Below are 20589 nucleotides of genomic sequence, written 5' to 3' on the forward strand. Positions count from 1 at the left end.
CCGAAAAAAGACAGACACCAGGCGGAACGGACTGTTCGGCAGATGTGAATGAGGCCTTATAGAGTAAGAGTCACATTATTTAAAACTCAGCATTTCTTATAGAGGAAATACTTTGCTTGATAATATAAAAATCTTCCTGGTCAGGCAAATCAAAATATTATTATTAAAACCTATATAGTGATTAGTACAAATTATTGAAATCAATGCAGTTGCCATAAACTAATTAAATCCTTATATATATATATATATATATATATATATATATATATATATATATATATATATATTATTATTATTTTTTTTTTTTTTTAAGTATTACAGACATGTAATACAAGTGGTGTAGCCGCAATGCTTTGTATAACCTGCATATTTTTCAGCTTTTCAGCTTTATTCCTGTATCTATTCTTTTTCTCTGGAGCTGATCTGCTGTGCTGTGTGCTCTGACCTATAAGAGATGGGATTTAAAACAAAAATCCAGAAAATCATATTGTATGATTTAAATTATTAGTTTGCATTTTATTGCAAGACTTTTTGGTCACCTACCAACCAGTAAGAATTCTGACTCCCACAGGCCTGTTACTTTTTCTTTAACCTGTTCTTGAAATAAATAAAAAATGCTGGTCATCGTCGCAGTCCACCGAATCTGACGTAGTCCTCCGCATTCACGTATCTGAAATGAGAAGAAAAGAAAAACAATTTGAAATGAAACCCTAACCCAAATGAAATATGGGTTAGTACATTTTTTGTGCTCTCCCCTGGGAAGAGCGCACATAATGCAGCATGTTCCTAAACAGGGAACCTCAACTTGTTGCTAAACGAAAACTCCCATCATGGGGGGCTGTAGTTAAGCAACAGCTTGAGGCACACTGGTTGCAAAACAATGAGAGTTTGTTACTTAACTCAGTGTTTCCCAACCTGTGCGCTTCCAGCTGTTGCAAAAGTACAACTCCCAGCATGTACGGTTTGTCAGTGCATGCTGGGAGTTATAGTTTTGCAGCAGCTGGAGACACACAGGTAGGGAAAAACTGAGTTAGGAAGCAGGCAATGTTTCCCAACCAGTGTGCCTCCAGTTGTTGCAAAACTACAACTACCAGCATGCCCAGGCAGCCGAAGGGCATGCTGAGAGTTGTAGTTTTGCAACAACTGGAGGAGAACAGTTTGGAGACCACTGGGTAGTGGCGTCCAAACTGTAGCCCTCCAGATGTTGCAAAACTACAACTCTCAGCATGCCCAGACTGCCAAGGCATGCTGGGAATTGTAGTTTGGCAACATCTGAAGGGCCATATGTTACAGAACTACAACTCCCAGCATCACTGGACTGTCTGGGCATATTGGGAGTTGTAGTTTTGCAACATTTGGAAGAGCACAGATTGGAGACCACTGCACTGTGGTCTCCAAACTGCGGCCCTCCAGATGTTACAAAACTACAACTCCCAGAATGCCCAGACATCCAAAGGCTGTCTGGGCATGCTGGGAGTTGTAGTTTTGAAACTACCAGAAGCAGCAGTGAAGAGCTCCACTGCTGCCTCTGATGCAGTTGCCACCGTCTCCTCCACTTACCCGCCACCGCAACCGCCAACCCGTATGCCACCAGCTGTTGAGAGCCTGCCGCCGGTCCCCACTGTCACGCCGGTGCTTGGTAAATGCCGCGATCCCCGCTGCGGCTCTTGGCGTCATCTTCCCCTGCTCTGCCTGGACTTCTAGCAGCGGGCAGAGCAGGAGATATGAACTTTACCCCCCAGTCAGCTCATTCACTGTGATTTGTCCACAGGGACCAATCACAGTGATCGCTGACCAGGACCATCGACTGATGGTCCGGGGGGTGTTGCAGAAGTTGTCCCCTGCTGGACTTCTGCCAGTTAACCCGTGCAATGCCGTGCATCGCCAAGTTAACTGAATGCCGTTTATAAACGGTGGAATGCACGACGGACCTGCGCAATCCGCCGCCAACGGCATTATGCAATGCGGATCGCAGCAGATCTCCAGAATGATCTGCTGCGATCCGCATTTAAATTAAAAAGCCGGTGGCACATGCGTCTACATAGCGCTGCCACCGACTCCTGTATACACTGTCATAATTCATAATCCCCGCCGGGAGACGGGAGCTCTGATTGGTGGATAGCTATTGACCAATCAGAGCTCCCCTCTCCCGGCGATGGCGGGGATTATGAATTACATGACAGTGTATATAGAAGCCGGCGGCAGCACAGTGTAGCCGCATGTACCGCCGACTTTTACAGTTAATAAATGTAGACCGCAGCCGGTCTCTGGAGAATGACCCAGTGTGATCTGCACCTCAGCCCCTGGACTACAACTCCCATCATGGGCAGAGGCTGTCCATGATGGGAGTAGTAGTTCTAAATGTCCCGCAGCCGGGGGATGTGCAAGTGCCATCCCTCAGCAGCACCGTGGTACTACAACTACTCCCATCATGGGGCGGACTCTGTCCCATGATGGGAGTAGTAGTCCAAGGGCAGAGGGGCAGATCGCAGAAGATCATTCTCCAGAGACCTGCTGCGATCCGCATTTATTAACTATACAAGCCAGTGGTACATGCGGCTACACTGCGCTGCACGCCGACTCCTATATACCGTTCTTATATTTCATAATCACCATCAGGAGACAGGAGCTCTGATTGGTTAATAGCTTTTCACCAATCAGAGCTCCCCTCTCCCGGCGGCAGGGTTTATGAATCATGACAGTGTATACAGGAGCCGGTGGCAGCGCAGTGTAGCCACATGTACCGCCGGCTTTTACAGTTAATAAATGCGGATTGCAGCGGGTTTCTGGATAATGACCTGCTGCGATCTGCACCTCAGCCCCTGGACTACAACTCCCATCATGGGCAGAGTCTGTCCATGATGGGAGTAACAGTCCTTACTGTGTGAAAATAGAGACTTTGGTATGTGTCCTCCGAGGTGGTGTATATTTGCGCAGGAAATACAGCTCTATATGCAATGATAAATTCCCCCCAATGTGTCTATGTATGTGTATGTGTGTGTATGTTCCAGCATCACGTCCAAACGGCTAAAGATATTAACATGAAACTTGGCACACATGTTACTAACAACAAACATAGGATGGGTAATTTAACCCTTACTCACCCCCATTTGCCAGAAGTGGTTTTTTTGTTTAAAGTCCCATACAAGTTTATGGGAAATATATGTTACTGCATAACTTCCAAACAGCTGGAGATATTTAGATAATAAGGCCACATGATAATAAGGTCACATGTTACTTAGATGTCCACTTAACCTGTTCAGAATGCAGGGCGTCCGGAAAACCCGATCGCCCGGAAAATGACCCGATCGCCCGGAAAATAGGGATGATCAGAGCTGTCAGTGACAGCCCCGATCATCCTGACAGATAGGAGCGAGGTTGCAGTGCTGCAACCTCCTCCTATCCCCTGCCATTAGTCAGCACTGAGTTCTGACCATTGGCAGTTGAAGACGAGGGGGTTGCCATAGAAACCACACGCTCTGCCCACCCCTGGATGTCGGGCAGAACGGGGGGAGAAGATGGCGGCCGGTACCTGTGGAGAAGATGCCGTGGGGACCAGCGGCGCAGGTAGGGAGGTGACGGCGTGGAGCATGAAGGGAGGTGGCAGTGAAGCGATCTTTACTGCTGCCTTCCTAGTGGAAGCCAAACTGCAACTCCCAGCATGCCCAAACTGTGACCCTCCAGATGTTGCAAAACTGCAACTCCCAGCATGCAACATCTGGAGGGTCACAGTTTGGAGACTACTATTACAGTGGTTCCCAAATGGTAGCCCTCCAGATGTTGCAAAACTACAACTCTCAGCATGCCTAGACTGCCCAGGCATGCTGGGAGTTGTAGTTCTGTGACATCTGTCCCTTCCGATTTTGCAATTTTCATGAAAATTTTGAAAATTGCTGCTATACTTTAAAGCCCTCAAATTTATTCAAAAAGTAAAAATATGTACATTTTATGATGCCAACATAAGGTGGACATATTGTATTTGTGAATTAATAGAAAATGTATTTGGAATATCAATTTTCCTTACAAGCAGAGAGTTTCAAAGTTAGAAAAATGCTAAATTTTCTAAATTTTCATGAAATTTAGGGATTTTTCACCAAGAAAGGATGCAAGTAACGATGAAAATTTACCGCTAAAATTAAGTAGAAATGTCACGAAAAAACTATCTCAGAATCAGAATAATCGGTAAAAGCCTCCTAGAGTTATCAATGCTTAAAGTGACAGTGGTCAGAATTGCAAAAAATTGCTCCGTCCTGAAGGTGAAAATGAGCTGCATCCTTAAGGGGTTAAAATATAGGATCATTAATTTAACCCTTAACTACCCCCATTTGTGGGGTCGGGGTATTTGTTTAAATGCGTCCCATGCAAATCAATGGGAAATGCATGTTCCCACATAACTTCTGTATGGCTGGAGATATTTCAATAATTCCTGGTACACATATTACTTATATGTCAAATAAAAAGATAAGGTTAAATTAACCCTTACATACACCCTTATATGAAACATTTTTTTTGCTTCAAGTCTCATGCAAGTATATGGAACTTCCAGTACCTTACTCCACAAGTTCCACTCTGCATCTTATGGTGAATGTGTCAAGCCGGCTTGCAAGCCACACCCCATCTCACAAAGACAGGCCCACTGTTTAAACGCCACCCCTTTTATTATCTACCCTTTTTGTGCATCGGTCTGGCTTTCAAATCACGCCCAGTCCCACAAAGCCACGTCCCCTTCTATTTTCAGCTTATAATATCTTCATCACAAATCAGTCCCACCTGAGGACAGGATGTGAGAATGGGACATGAGGAGGGGATATGAGGTCAGGATATGAGGACGGGATATGAGGTCGGGTATGAAGACGGGATGTGAGGACGGGATATGAGGATGGGATATGAGGCCAGCATATAAGGTTGATATATGAGGACGGAATATGAGGATGGGATAGGAAGTCGAGATATGAAGATAGGATATGAGGACGGGATAGGAGGTCAGGATATAAGGACAGGATATGAGGTCAAGATAGGAAGACGGGATGTGAGGACGGGATATGAGGTTGGGATATGAGGACGGGATATGAGGATGGCATAGGAGGACGGGATAGGAGGTCGGGATAGGAGGTCAGGATATGAGGACAGGATATGAGGTCGAGATAGGAAGACGGGATATGAGGACGGGATATGAGGTCGAGATAGAAGGATGGGATATGAGGTCAGAACATGGGGACTGGATATGAGGTCATGATAGGAGGTCGGGATAAGAGGTCGAGATAGGAGATCGGGATATGAGGACTGGATATGAGGACAGGATATGAGGTCGAGATAGGATGATGGGATAAGATGACGGGATATGAGGTCGAGATAGGAGGTCAGGATATGAGGACAGGATATGAGGATGGGATATAAGGACGGGATATGAGGTCGGGATATGAGGTCGGGATATGAGGTCGGGATATGAGGTCGGGATATGAAGACGGGATGTGAGGTCGGCATATGAGGTTGGGATATGAGGTCAAGATAGGAGGATGGGAAATCAGGTTTAGATAGGAGGTCGGGATATGAGGACAGGATATGAGGTTGAGATATGAGGACGGAATATGAAGACGGGATAGGAGGATGGAATAGGAGGTCGAGATATGAGGATGGGATATGAGGATGGGATAGGAGGTCAGGATATGAGGACGGGATATGAGGTCGGGATAGGAGGTCAAGATAAGAGGTCGGGATATGAGGACAGGATATGAGGTCAAGATAGGAGGATGGGATAGGATGTCAGGTTATAAGGACGGGATATGAGGTCAAGATAGGAGGTAGGGATATGAGGACAGGATAGGAGGGCGGGATATGAGGTCAAGATATGAGGATGGGATAGAAGGTCAGGATATGAGGTCGAGATATGATGAAGGGATATGAGGACAGGATATGAGGTCGGGATATGAGGACAGGATATGAGGTAGAGATATGAGGACGGGATATGGGGTTGCGATATGACAACATTATATGAGGACGGGATATGAAGTCAAAAGCTTCCTCCTTTGTTGATTTTACTCCCCAACAAGGATAAGAAAGGAAAAAACAGGCAACGCCGGTTACTCAGCTAGTGGTTAAATAGAAAAGTTACAGTGGTCAGAAGATGACAATTATAAACATACTAATTTTGGTGCATGTAGTTATAATTTTTTTAACCCCTTAAGGACCAAGGACGTACCGGTACGTCCTTGGTCCTGCTCCGGTGATATAACGTGGGGCTACACGGTAACCCCGCGTCATATCACGGCAGGCCCGGCGTCTTAGTGAAGCTGGGACCCGCCGCTAATAGCGCGCGGTGCCGATCGTGGCGCCGCGCGCTATTAACCCTTTAGCCGCGCGCTCAGAGCTGAGCCACGCGGCTAAAAGTGAAAGTAAAAACTGCCGGTTAGCTCAGTGGGCTGTTCAGGATAGCCGCGGCGAAATCGCGGCATCCCGAACAGCTTGCAGGACAGCTACCTGCCTCCTCGCTGTCCGATCGCCGAATGACTGCTCAGTGCCTGAGATCCAGGCATGAACAGTCAAGCGGCAGAATCATCGATCACTGGTTTCCTATGAGAAACCAGTGATCAATGTGAAAGATCAGTGTGTGCAGTGTTATAGGTCCCTATGGGAGCTATAACACTGCAAAAAAAAAGTGAATAAAAATCATTTAACCCCTCCTCTATTAAAAGTTTGAATCACTCCCCTTTTCCCATAAAACACAGTGTAAAAAAAACAAAGTGTAAATAAAAAAACACAGTGTAAATAAAAATAAAAATAAACATATATGGTATCACCGCATGCGTAAATGTCCGAATTAAAAAAAAATAGCGTTAATTAAACCGCTCGGTCAATGGCGTACGCGCAAAAAAATTCAAAATTCCGAAATAGTGCATTTTTGGTCACTTTTTATATCATTTAAAAATGAATAATCAATAAGTCCTATCAATGCAAAAATGGTACCGTTAAAAACTTCAGATCACGGCGCAAAAAATGAGCCCTCATACCGCCCCATACACGGAAAAATAAAAAAGTTATAGGGGTCAGAAGATGACAATTTTAAACGTATAAATTTTCCTGCATGTAGTTATGATTTTTTCCAGAAGTACGACAAAATCAAAACTATATAAGTAGGGTATCATTTTAATCAGAGGGACCTACAGAATAAAGATAATGTGTCATTTTTACCGTAAAATGTACTACGTAGAAACGGAAGCCCCCAAAAGTTACAAAACGGCAGTTTTTTTTTCAATTTTGTCGCACAATGATTTTTTTTTCTGTTTCACCATAGATTTTTGGGCAAAATGACAGACGTCATTACAAAGTACAATTGGTGGCGCAAAAAATAAACAACCATATGGATTTTTAGGTGCAAAATTGAAAGAGTTATGATTTTTTAAAGGCAAGGAGCAAAAAACGAAAATGCAAAAACGGAAAAAACCCCAGTCCTTAAGGGGTTAAAGTAGCAAAATAAAATAAAACTTGTATAAATTAGGTATCCTGTAACTGTATGGACGTACAGAATAAAGATACGGTGTTAATTTATACTGAAAAGTGCACTGCGTAGAATAGGAAGCCCCCAAAAGTTACAAAATGTTTTTTTTATTATTTTTTTATTTTGCCCCACAAATATTTTTTTGCTGGTTTTGCCGTAAATTTTATGGTGAAATGACTGATGTCATTGCAAATTATAATTGGTGGCACAAAAAGGGGTTAAGAAGCCCTCCTGTTCTCCACTCATTAACTGCACCTATTCGAACTTGTTACCTGTAAAATAGACACCTGTCACACTCAATCAAACAGATTTAAAAAAAAATATTATTTGTGGACCCAAATATATACAGAAAATGATAATTCACACCTCAGTGGTGACCAATGTAAACCATAAGAGCAAGGTGATAGTGAAACACAGTATAAATATTAAATGGACTGGGCAGGCCAGTGGGACCAATACATGCAGGATAGCAGTGGGCAAAGGTAACTTAATAAACCTACAAGCCATCCTTAGAAAGCCCTTCTTGGCAAGTGCGGCCCCACACTGGAACTTGTCCCTGGTATCCCCTATTAAGCCCTACAGACCTCCCTACGCGTTTCTTCTGCCTGTGACGGCAGAGTCCTTAGGAGATTGGTCGTGGGTATAACAGCTTAAAGATACTGTTAACACAATTAAGCACAAAAAGAAATCAGGGTCCATAGATAAAAGGACATATTGTCCAGGATATAAACAAGGATCAGTGAAGATAGTCACGGACCATATCTTATATTCTGTCCGCATCAATTATCAAAACAACTCTCTCCTAGTAGCCATTAAATGTCATAGCAAGACCACATTAGTAAACATGGTATAGGTGGTGGCAACACTTATTAATAAGCCTAGGGTAACATTAAAGGCACACAGGTCTTATCACATAACAAGTCCCCTGGGGGGTTACTCACTACACCCTGATGAGGGAACTGTAGTAACCACAACAGCCATCAAGAAGACCTTCTTGCCGTGTCCGGATGTTCTACAAGGCACAGTGGTGCCCAAAGCCAGGAGAGAGATCACGCACTGTGCCGCTCAATGGTACCCACTGCCCCGCTCAAAAGAGAGGGATCAGCCCAGAACTAAACGGCAGGACCTGATCAATGACCTGAAGAGAGCTGGGACCACAGTCTCCAAGAAAACCTTTAGTTAAACACTATGCCATCATGGATTAAGAGAAGGTAATTTGGTCTGATGAGACAAAAATAGAGCTTTTTGGTCTACACGCCACTCGCCATGTTTGGAGGAAGAAGAAGGATGAGTACAACTCCAAGAACACTATCCCAACCACCTTCATTTGGGGCTGCTTTTCTGCAAAGAGGAGAGGATGACTGCACCATATTGAGGGAAGGATGGATGGGGCCATGTATCGCTAAATCTTGGCCAACAACCTCCTTCCTTCAGTGAGAGCATTAAAGATGGATCGTGGCTGGGTCTTCCAACATGACAATGACCCGAAGCACACAGCCAGGGAAACTAAGGAGTGGCTCTGTAGGAAGCATCTCAAGGTCCTGGAGTGGCCTAGCCAATCTCCAGACCTTAACCCAATAGAAAATCTTTGGAGGGAGCTGAAAATCCGTATTGCCCAGCAACAGCCCCGAAACGTGAAGGATCTGGAGAAGGTCTGTATGGAGGAGTGGGCCAAAATCCCTGCTGAAGTGTATGCAAACCTAGTCAAGAACTACAGGAAATGTTTGAACTTTAAAGGTGAGTAAAGGTATATTTTTCATATATATATATATATATATATATATATATATATATATATATATATATAACAATATGGATATAGTTAAAAGAGAAAAAAAAAGAAAAACTCCCACTGGATAAACCCTAAGTGCCGCAGCCTATTTTGGCCTTGAGGACCAAGGTCCATTTTTTACATTTTAACTGTCTCACTTTAAGTGCTAATAACTTTGGGATGATTTAACTTATCCAAGTGATTCTGAGATTGCCTTTTCAAGCAACATTGGCCCAGATTTATCAAGCTTTGTGAGAAAAAAAACTGGAGTGATTTTCCCACAGCAGTCAATCACAGGTAAGCTAAAGAGCTCTGGTAAAGTGAAAGCTGAGCTGTGATTGGTTGCCGTTGGAAAATCACTCCACTTTTCTCTCACATAGTTTGATAAATCTGGGTTATTGTACTTTATGCAAGTGGTAAATTTTGGTCAATACTTTGAGCTATCAGTTGTGAAAAAATTTAGCATTTTTCTAAAAGTTTACATTCTCTGCTTGTAAGAAAGATCTAGCCACATGACGTCAAGGGGCTTAGAAGTTTTGTAGAAAATTCAAAAATGTTCATGAAAATCTCCTAAATCGATTTTTTAAAGAGACCAGTTCATTTCTGAAGTGGATTTGAGAGTCCTGGATGCTAGAAACACCATCATATTAACCCATTTTAAAAATCGCATGTACCGTAGTTCACAGGATTTAAGGAAAAGTGGAGGTGAAATTAAACCATTTCAACTTCTTTTTTTGAATTTTAATTATATTTTTCCCTGCAACAAAGCAGGTATTAACAGAGAAAAATCAACTTAATATGTACTATATAGAATCTGCAGTTTTTAGAAATATCTCATGTGTGGCCCTAGTGTGCTGCTTGATTCGCACACAGGCCTCAGAAATAAAAGAGCATTACATGGATTTTGGGGCCATCGCTTTATTAGCGTGTTTATCGAGCACCATATTCGTTTGACAGAGCTGTATGTTAAGTCTTGCTTTTTGTGGAACAAGCTACAGATTTTATTGATACTATTATGGGGTACTTACAGTATGACTTTTCAATTAAAAAATTTTTTTTCAATGCGTTCACCGTGCAGTTAAAATAACATTATGTTTATTCTACAAGTCGCTATGGTTATGGTGCTACCCAGTTGATATGTTTTTTTTAATGCTTTTCTTCCTTTGCACAACAAAATCGCTTTAAAAAAAACAAAATTTTTTTTTTGTTACAATACTCCGACAGCCATAGCTTTTTTATTTTTTGACTGAAGTTGTGTGAGGGCTTATTTTTAGCATGTTGAGCAATAGTTTTTTCTTTTACTATTATGGGGTACATATGACCTATTGATCAGTTTTTATTATTTTTATTTACATTTAAAGCCATTTTATTATGACACTTTTTTTTGTGGACTTAAATCTGCGACCTTCTTGGATCGCTCTGTTATACAATAGTACAGGCTATCACAGGCTATCGTAGCTGACAGACTTGGAGGCCGCCATTCGACCGCCGGTTGCCATGGCAATCATGAGGACCCTGCGATCACATTGCTGGGTATTGGATGGGTGTCAGGGAGAGGCTTCTCCCCCCACCAGCACTGTAGATGTAACAGTCGCACTGACAGGGTTAAATGGCAGGCCTGACAGCTGCAACGGGTGCTCGGGTATTTATGTCGTTTTTAAAACCAAAGTGAATTGTAAAGGAAAGCAAATTGTACATAAAATATTATTTTTATCTTTTTTAATCCACTTTTAGTTTTAGCTGCATAAAAACACTGCAGTAAAATGACACATATGAAAGCACCCTAACTGACTCAACACCCATAAATGTTCCATTTAAAATTATTTTTATAGCTGCTTTTCCAGCTGCTGCCTTGTGATCATTAAGCGACTTGTTTACTGCACAATGTATAATGAAAATAATAAAGTAGTTCCTCAGAGACGTCAGAACTCATTCAAGTGCCCTATTGTAGATCATGAGAATTAAAACGACCATTAGTATTTGAGGTGACACAGGCAGAACTCATTTCCTCTGTGTGCAGTATAAATACTAATCAGAGAAAAACAGCATAAACCACTGTGTTTCCATTAAAACTTCATTTTTATGCCACGTTTGTGTTAATTGCTATATTTGTATTGCTCCTTTATAACTGGTTTAAAAATAATTCCATATATAATGTAATAATATACTGTGTTTGTAAGGCTATAAAAGGCATAAACTAATCAGTACATCACATATTGTGGTGTTGATCCAGAGAAGGGCAAAAACTCTCATGAGGCATAAGTCAATTATCTCCATATTAGGGGAAAAATATAATTTTCTGGAAACATTACAAGCAGAATAAATCCATAGAGCACCAACTCATTCCCAGAAATCTAGTAACCCGTAACACACAAAAAAAAAAAAAAAAAAAAACATTCAGGTCCCTTTAAAACTCTTTAACCCCTTCAGGGTTTTTCCATTTTTGTACTTTTGATTTTTCCTCCTCACCTTCTAAAATTCCTAACGCTTTTAGTTTTCCACCTATATGAGGGCTTTTTTTATGTGCTACCAATTTTACTTTGCAATGGCATCAGTCATTTCACCACAAAATCTATGGCAAAACAAAACAAAAATATTTGTGGGACAAAATTGACCAAAAATCTGCCATTTTGTAATTTTTAGCAGCTTCCATTTCTACGCAGTGCACTTTTCGGTAAAATTGACATCTTATATTTATTCTGTAGGTCCATACAGTTTTAAGGATAACTAATTTATATAGGTTTTATTTTATTATACTACCTAAAAAAAATTATAACTACATGCACCAGAAATGAGTACCAGTATTAGAGTGGCAATGATAGCTCAAATAGGTAAAAAGTGGTTTTATAAAAGTAAATTATCTATGCAAATCTGGGCAAAACACAGGGTCCTTGTGTATGCCAGGTGCGATTAAATAAAAGATAAATGCCAATAAACTCACAGACATTATAAGAAAGCAAATAGCAATATTGCAGAGAAATAATAAACAATAGTAGCAAATATAAAATACTTGAATAGAAAAAAAATCTTAAGGTATTACAAGTTAAATCTTTAGGGTTAGGTGTTATGCACCATTCCTTCATAGGTGATATAAGTCCTTCAATGAGAATGGTCTTCTTGGAGCATGCGGTGCCAATGTCACCAATGTTCCTCCTCAACCTTCGCACTTTGGGTGGTCACTGCTGGGAGGTTCTTCCTGCAGGCTGACTGATGGATTAGTGTTTGTCCGGCTGGGATGCTTGGAGGTAGCAGGAATGGACTACTGTGGCTTCCGTTCCCTCATGGGGTATGCGCGCAGGTCAGAAATTAGGAAGTCTGTACAGCTGTTTAATCAGAATCGGAAATCTTGTAATGGATCTCATTCCATTCCATCCATCTCATGGAGATATATGCGATGGCCAGTAGGTTAGTCAGGTATAGTCTGGGTGCGCTAAATGCTTTTCGGGACCCACAAAGTTTCCCTTTTCAGTAGCCTGGAAGTTCACAAGTCTTTTTGTCTTTGCAGGATTTAAGCCCTGCGCTATTTAGACACTTTTTATTTGCTACTCTCAGAGTTCAGATTGCATGTTTACTTTATTTTATATATTTTTATTATTTATTGCTTATTATTTATCTGCAATGTTGCTATTTATTTTTAAATTATATCTATGAATCAATTGGAATACATCTGATTTATCAAATTACACCAGGCACGCACAAGGTCCCTGTGTTTTGCCAAGATGGGCATAGATAATCTATTTTTTATACAACCACTTTTTACCTATTTGATCTATCATTACCACTACTTATTTAATATATTTATACATAGTTATTAAGTTGACATTTTTTCGTAAACAAAATAATTCTGATATTATTTTTGTACCGCCTAAAAAAAATCTAAAGCTTTTTGTACAAAATCAGTAATCTAAAATCGCCCTATTTTGACCACGTATAACTTTTTCATTTTTCTGTATATAGGGCGGTATGAGGGCTCATTTATTGCGCCATCCTCTGTACTTTTTATCGATACCTTATTTGCATTTATAAAACTTTGAGATCATTTTTTATAAAAAAATTTTTAAATAAAATGTGACAATAAAGCTGCATTTTTGGACTTATTTTATTTTTTACATTTACGACATTCACCGTAAGGGATAGTTAATATTATATTTTGATAGTTCGGACATTTATGCACGCGGCAATACCAAATATGTTTCTTTAAAAAGTTATACGCTTTTTGGGGGTAAAATGGGAAAAACGGACAATTTTCATTTTTATTGGGGGAGGGGATTTTTAACATTTTTTTACTTTTTATTTTGACATTTTTTCAACTTTTTTTTTACACTTTTTATGTCCCCATAGGGGACTATCTATAGCAATCCTTTGATTGCTAATACTGTATAGGACACAGCACTGATCAGTATTATCGGTAATCTTCTGCTCTGGTCTGCTCGATCTCCGACCAGAGCAGAAGACCCCGGGAGACGGCCGGAGTCAGGTGAGGGGACCTCCGGCTGCCATGCTGGATGATCGGATCGCCGCGGCAGCGCTGCGGGCGATCCGATCATCCATTGAAAGTACCGCACTGCCGCAGATGCCGTGATCTGTATTGATCACGGCATTTGAGGGGTTAATGGCGGACATCTGTGCGATCGCGGATGTCGGCCATTACAGGCGGGTCTCCAGCTGCTGTTAGTAGCCGGAACCTGCCGTGTATGATACGAGCATCGGAACGGTCATACACACGACGTAAATGTACGTCCTGGTGCGAGAAGTCCCGCCAAACCAGGACGTACATTTACGTCTGTGGTCATTAAGGGGTTAATCTATAAAAGTATATAGAAAAGCTATTGTCAGTGCACACATTATTGAAACCCCCTAAGGACATGTGCCATAAATGTACAGACCAAATCCAAGATACGGTACTTTATAATTACACAAAAACAAAAGTGCCTCTCACGACACTATAAACCCTATGGATAACCCTAATAAAACTGTTATTGTGTACCTAAAATGAGACGTACATGGTTAAAATTTCTAATATTGCCCCAGTAGTCACAATGATAATGTTCTTGCCAGTATGCACATATGCAGAGTGAGAGTGACACACAGTCTGTCTGCCACAGATGTACCACACTGGAAATAAAAACTGTATTGTGAATAATCACAGACTGACAGTCCTGGGGTTCATATGTGTATAGGCTGTGGCAACAAAGAACTTTAAAACACTGACAGACACAGTCCCCCTAACATGTTTCACTCTTACCGAGCTTCTTCAGAGGTCTAGGCTAATGCTTGCTAAAATGGTGGTTGTTTGGTCTTATATATCCTCTGTTGATGATGACACATAGGGGTGGTGATATCACTAACGCCCAGCATGTATAATGTTTAGAGGCTCATCCAATCCAATTTCACCTTATAGGGATGACATCCAGAGAGGGGCAGCCAATCCACAACTTTGTTTTCCTCCCAAGCTAAATTACCCCATCAGGGGTTGCCACCTCATAATCAAGCATCATACACAACACTCCTTCTCCTGACTGCCAGCCAAGCACATTACGTTCATGTTCAGTACCATTCATTACCTTTCTCTCACTAATCCAATGGTGTTCCGATATTCAGTGGGAATCTGCCAGTATTATTAGATCTATTGGAAATTATGATGCATACTCAATTCAAGTGACCAGAATTCTCAAGAAGCACTGAGGGGGGAGGGGAGGGGGGGGGGAGGTTGATACTGGATCCTGATTTGAAAAAGGTGGTGGGAGAGAGGCCCAGTATCACTTTCCAAAGAAACTCTAATCTAAGAGATTTGTTGGTACATAGCCATTTTGCAATTAAAAACACTTTTTAATGCGTGCTGCATGCGTGCAGTAATTGTACCATCTGTAAGTATCTGCCTAGCACGAGGGAGTTTGTCAATGGAAGAATTTTTTGACATCAGGCAGTTTTCTAACTGCAAAAGAAAAGATATAGCATATATAACCACATGTATCTGTGGGAAGCTTTATGTAGGAAAGAGGGTACAAGAATTCAGATGTGCCGACTCTCTCAACATCTTAGTGCCATCCGCAGAAATGAGGATACCCGTTTGTCATGTCATGTGAATTTTTTCCGAGATGATAATTTGGATGCGATCAGATTTTGTGGTATCAGTCAACCGAAGCTGGGACCTCTGAAGGGAAGTCTGGATAATCTACTGAAAGAGGAGGCCAGATGGATCTATAGGAGTAATCTGAACCCTCGTGGCCTTAATGAGGGATTTCCATTCTCCGCTTTCCTGTGATATATGTGATCCGAATGGTATATGCCTGGTCCCTTGAGTGAGAATTTTACAATTATCCCCTTTATGTATAAAGATTTACTGTTATTCGTAATAAATATTTGAGCTCTCTTGATCAATATTATCGGCGTATAACACGCACTGGCGTATAACACACACCCTCATTTTCACAGGGAAATTTGAGGGGAAAAAACTAAATACCTCATCATCCCCCCAACTCTGCTCCTCAGTTTGGTCCCTCCCAGTGCCACATCGTCCCTCTCCTTTTATCAGCCCCTGGGGCATATCACCCCTCCTCTGATCCCATGCACCTTCTGTCCCCTGTGATTCCCATTGCCTCATCATTCCCCCCTGCTCATTATCCCCCCTCTGCTCATTATCCCCCCTGCTCATTATCAAACCCCCCCCTTGCTCATAATCCCCCCCCCCTGCTGATTATTCCCCTCCTTGCTTATCATTCTCCCACCCTGCTCAATATCCACCCCCTGGGTCTTGTGAACTGTGCGGCCAGTAAAGAATCAAGAGTGAAGTCCTTGCTGGTTCCTCTGCACTGCGTCAGGGACGCCACTTGTCACTCCCTGCAGCCGCAGAAGGTCAGTGTGGCCGCAGCGCCTGCTGCTTGTTAAAGTTCAGCAGCCCGGCCATGGCCACTTTAGACGAGTCACCAGCGGCGGCTGCAGGGAATAAAAAGTGACATCCTGGATGCCGCGCAGAGAAGCCGGCAGGGAAGTCACTCATGATTCTTTACTGGCCGCACAGTCACAGCCCCCAAGACCTGCCTGACCTGAGCCTGCCGGAGCCCGGCCACGTAAGGGAATATAAAAGATTAAATAAAATGCAGAAGGGAGAAAGCAGTGTTTGTCCAAAGCAGCCGGCGCTGGTCACTGTTTTAAAGAGGTCACGACTGGGCTGCTGATCTTTAACAAGCAGCCGGCACTGCGGCCACTTTAAATCAGTGACCAGAACATTTACCGCAGGTAAGGTTTTTGTCTTACATTTAAGTTTTAAAACTGCATGATATACGCTGATAAATACGGTATTAACTTTACTCTATACTAGATAATGATGTATATTTAGTGTGGTCATTTTTACTGTGAAAAGAATAATATTTATATGACAATACAATATGTAGAGTTTGGGTTACGGTTTACACAATACTCATTCTATTGGATATCATTTGGGGGGGATTTATAAAGCCTGTCTATTTTCTGCATCATTTCCGCAAAATTACAAAGTGCGTATATCTGGTCTATTGTGCGACTAATTTATGAACAGACAGACACATAGCACTTGATAAATCTTGCGCACGGACTTCCCACCTCTAGTTTAGAGCTTTCGCCTCAGAAGTCGCCGCCATTTCTGCATCTACAAGGGAACGGAGATGAGGCAGGTAGGGCCCCTCACCGTGCAATCAGCTGTTTGGGATGCCGTGATTTCAAAGCGGAAGTCCTGAACAGCACGACTGAGCTACCGGGATACTTTGGTTTTGACTTTAGACGCAGCAATCAACGATTACCGCCGTGTCTGAGGGGTTAATGCCGGGCATCCCCGTGATCGGTGATGTCCGGCATTAGAGATGGGTCCCAGTGGCAGATAGCCAACAGGACAGACCCGCTCTGACCCACATTAAGCTCATGGACGCAGGTCAGAAAAGGGGGGCGGGAGGAGGACAGGTATGAACGCTGTAACAGAAAAGAGTTAAAGCAAAAGGTCTAGGATATGATTTTGAGTGTAAATTAAGTGGTGTAACAAAGAAAAAAATAATTATGGCTCACAAATCTACATTTTTAAACTATGAATTAGTGGTGGATGGCCCAATTTGGCAGCAGCATTATTAGATTTAAAAGTGGGAAAACAAGGGAGGTAAGGTTTAGATTACATTTCCGCCTGCTTCATCATGGTCTAGGATTTTGGCGTACTCTCACACAATGCGACTTTTCACGGAAAAGTGGCCTTGATAAATTACGGACCACTGCATTTTTTTAATCTACTATAGACAAGGAAGCTTCAGACATCTAAAAAAAAACTCTATTTAAAAAGTCGCAAAAAAGTTGCGATAATATAGACTGCGACTTTCTATCAGAAAAATTTAGACGGGAAAAACCAGTCTATATCACTTGATAAATCCCCCCCAATGTGTTTTTTCCCCTCTCGCTAAGTTGGCTCCCTTTGTTTGTGGGGGATTTATAATCTTAATATCAGTCTATTTTAATACTCATCCATCTATATCCAGTTATTGACATTAATTATTCCTCCTCTCCGGCTAAGTGTTGGCACACACATGCTGGCTCCCTGGTTGCTCCGCGGTGACTGCTAAGTCTAGTGTCATGCACAGAGGAGCGGGAGGTGAAAGCGCATGCGCACATAGTCGGTACGGACAGGACTCTTAGTTCCGGGACATGCGCACAGGCCTCCTTGTCTTTCCCGCTATGATTGCTAAGCTTGGGAGGTAAACAAAGTTGTGGTTTGGCTGCTCCCTCTCTGGATGTCATCCCTATATGGTAAAATTTAATTGGATGAGCTTCTAAACATTATACATGCTGGGCTTTCATTTGATAGTGATATCATCACCCCTATTTGTCATTAACAACAGAGGATATCAAAGACCCTCATTTTTAGCAGCCATTAGCCTAGACCTCTGAAGAAGCTCGGTCAGAGTAAAACATGTCAGGGGGGCTGTGTCTGTTAGTGTATTAAAGTTCTTTGTTGCCTATACACATGTGAACCCCAGGACTGCAGCCTGTGGTTAATCTTACTGCAATTTCCAGCATGGTACATCTGTGGCGGAGCAGAGTATATGTCACTCTGCATTTGTGCATACTGGTAAAAACATTTTATTGTGACTACCGTGGTAATATTAATAATTTTAACCATGTACGTCTCATTTTAGGTACACATTAAAAGTAAAGTTTTATTAGGGTTATCCATAGGGTTTATAGCGTCGTACTTTTTTTTGTTTTGTGGTTATAAATGTTTGGAGCTGCAGCTAGGCACCTTACGCACAGCACTTAACAGTTTGACCAGGCTATGAAGCGAGGGCAGAAGCTGTGCTCGCTTCATAGTGGGTGAGTTCCAGATGCTATCAGCAGCATGGGACGCATTGCTAATGGTGAACATCAGCGATCATGCTGATGTCTGCTTATAAACATAGACCCTAAACATTAACCCTATGGATGCCATGATTAAGGCTGATAATGCATCTATAGGGAAAATTGTGGCATCATTGGTTTCTGGTGGGCAAATTGGGTCCTATAGAGGATGTTTAAATGCAATAATACAGTACTGATCAGTCCTCGAGTGTAAGAGAGGCATAGCCCAGGGTCCACTATACCCCAGGGCCACAATGTCCCTCTCTGCTGACATCACACTCCAAAGTGGACCTGTGCAGATTGCCTATGCATGCTCCATAAATAAATATGATGACGCATGCTCTGTGTGTCTGCAAGAGATTCCAACCTTTCAGATTCTCTGAGGCACTGGATTGAGGCAAATCAAAGCTGCATGGGACCAGCTAGGTAAGCATGCTTTATTCCTATTTTCCACCTGCCCTAGCACCATATAATTTACAAAAAGTAAAAGGCTAGAAAATGCCTTTAACTCTGTCTGGTATATATGTGTGCTATAAAGTATTTTTATTATTTCCTATTATATGACATTATGCCCCGTATTATTACAGAGACATTACAGCTGGTATGTTGAGCAAAAAAAAAAAAAAAAAAAAGAAAGGATAGTCATGGCTCGGCTATAATGCACTTCAAACAGGTTCTTTGCAAATTATATAGATATTAGATAGATAGAGAGTCGACATAGTACTGGCCTTACGGGTGTGCAACCAGTACAGTCAGAGGTTTGTGAGATACTTTTTACTTTTACATTCTTGAACATTTTCAAAAGGTTTATCCTATGATATGGGTCTTGGCAGTGGCGTAGCTACAGAGGTCGCAAAGGTCGCCATTGTGATCAAGACCCATAGCACGGGCTGGAAGGGGAGGCTTGTGGCTACCAGCACCAGTCCCGGAGCTAGCCTGAAACCCCACCCCCCTGTGCTAGCCTGGGACCCCACCCCCCAGTGCTAGCCTGAACCCCCCCCCCCCCCGTGTACGCTTGCCTGAAACCCCCCAGCACATGCAGGCACACACTGTGGGCTCCCTCGCCGGCAGCGCAGCACTACCTCCGCCGGGATGCAATCACTAGCTGGCCTCAGGGCTGATCTTCATGGCGGCTGCAGGTGAGGAGGCAGTGGAGAGGTGGCGAAGGGGTGAATTTGTGGTCCGGAGGTGCAGGAGTGGGGGGGGGTTGATGGGCGTTGAGGTGGAATTGAATTTGTGTTCCGGAGGAGCGGGGGTGGGGTTTGGGGTGGAGAGGGTTATTGAATTTGTGGTCCGGGTGGGGGGGGAGGAGTATTTGTTGGCTGCACACGTTCAGCCATCCCAAAAATATTTGCTTGTTCATGAGGTAATCATAGAATTTGGGGTTCGGAGGCGGCATGTGTATGTATGGTGTGTATGTACTGTTTGTATGATGAATGAATTATGTGTGTGTATGTACTGTATGTATGAATGATGTGTGTATGAACTGTATGTATGATGTATGAATGATGTGTGTATGTACTGTATGAATGATGTATGAATGATGTGTGTATGAACTGTATGTATGATGTATGAATGATGTGTATATGTACTGTATGTATGATGTATGAATGATGTGTATGTATGAATGATAGATGTGTGTAAACAAGATGTATGTAAGTATGATGTGTGGAGATGTATTATGCGGGGGAATCTGGAGGTGGCAGGTGTATGTATGATATGTGTATGCATGATGTATATGTATGATGTGTGTGTATGTATTATGCATGTGTGTGGGGGGCAGAGGCTGCGTGTTTATGTATGATGTGTGTATATACTGTATGTATAAATGATGTGTGTGTATGTACTGTATGTGGCAGTATTATATTCAGGGGATAGAGTAGGGGGCAATATTATATTCAGGGGGTACAGTGGGTGGCAGTATTATATTTAGGGGTACTGCAGGAGGGAGTATTATATTCAGGGGGTACAG

General features: G+C 42.3%; 1 protein-coding gene and 1 long non-coding RNA gene across 2 annotated transcripts in view; one reads left to right on the forward strand and one right to left on the reverse strand.

Moving 5' to 3' along the window:
• Positions 1 to 370: 370 nt before the first annotated feature.
• Positions 371 to 19797, reverse strand: LOC130362917 (uncharacterized). Its single transcript, XR_008891629.1, has 3 exons — positions 19700 to 19797; positions 544 to 670; positions 371 to 445 (listed from the first exon to the last, which is right to left on the reverse strand). It is a non-coding gene; the product is annotated as an uncharacterized LOC130362917 (long non-coding RNA).
• GC (GC vitamin D binding protein) overlaps positions 19622 to 20589 on the forward strand; it is a 74225-nt gene continuing 73257 nt past the window's right edge. Inside the window, exon 1 of the mRNA XM_056551853.1 lies at positions 19622 to 19756. The gene's annotated coding sequence lies outside the window, so the exon portion shown is untranslated. The remainder of the gene's footprint in view (positions 19757 to 20589) is intronic.

This window comes from Hyla sarda, chromosome 1, assembly GCF_029499605.1.
Source record: "Hyla sarda isolate aHylSar1 chromosome 1, aHylSar1.hap1, whole genome shotgun sequence".
NCBI classification, from domain to species: Eukaryota; Metazoa; Chordata; class Amphibia; order Anura; family Hylidae; genus Hyla; species Hyla sarda.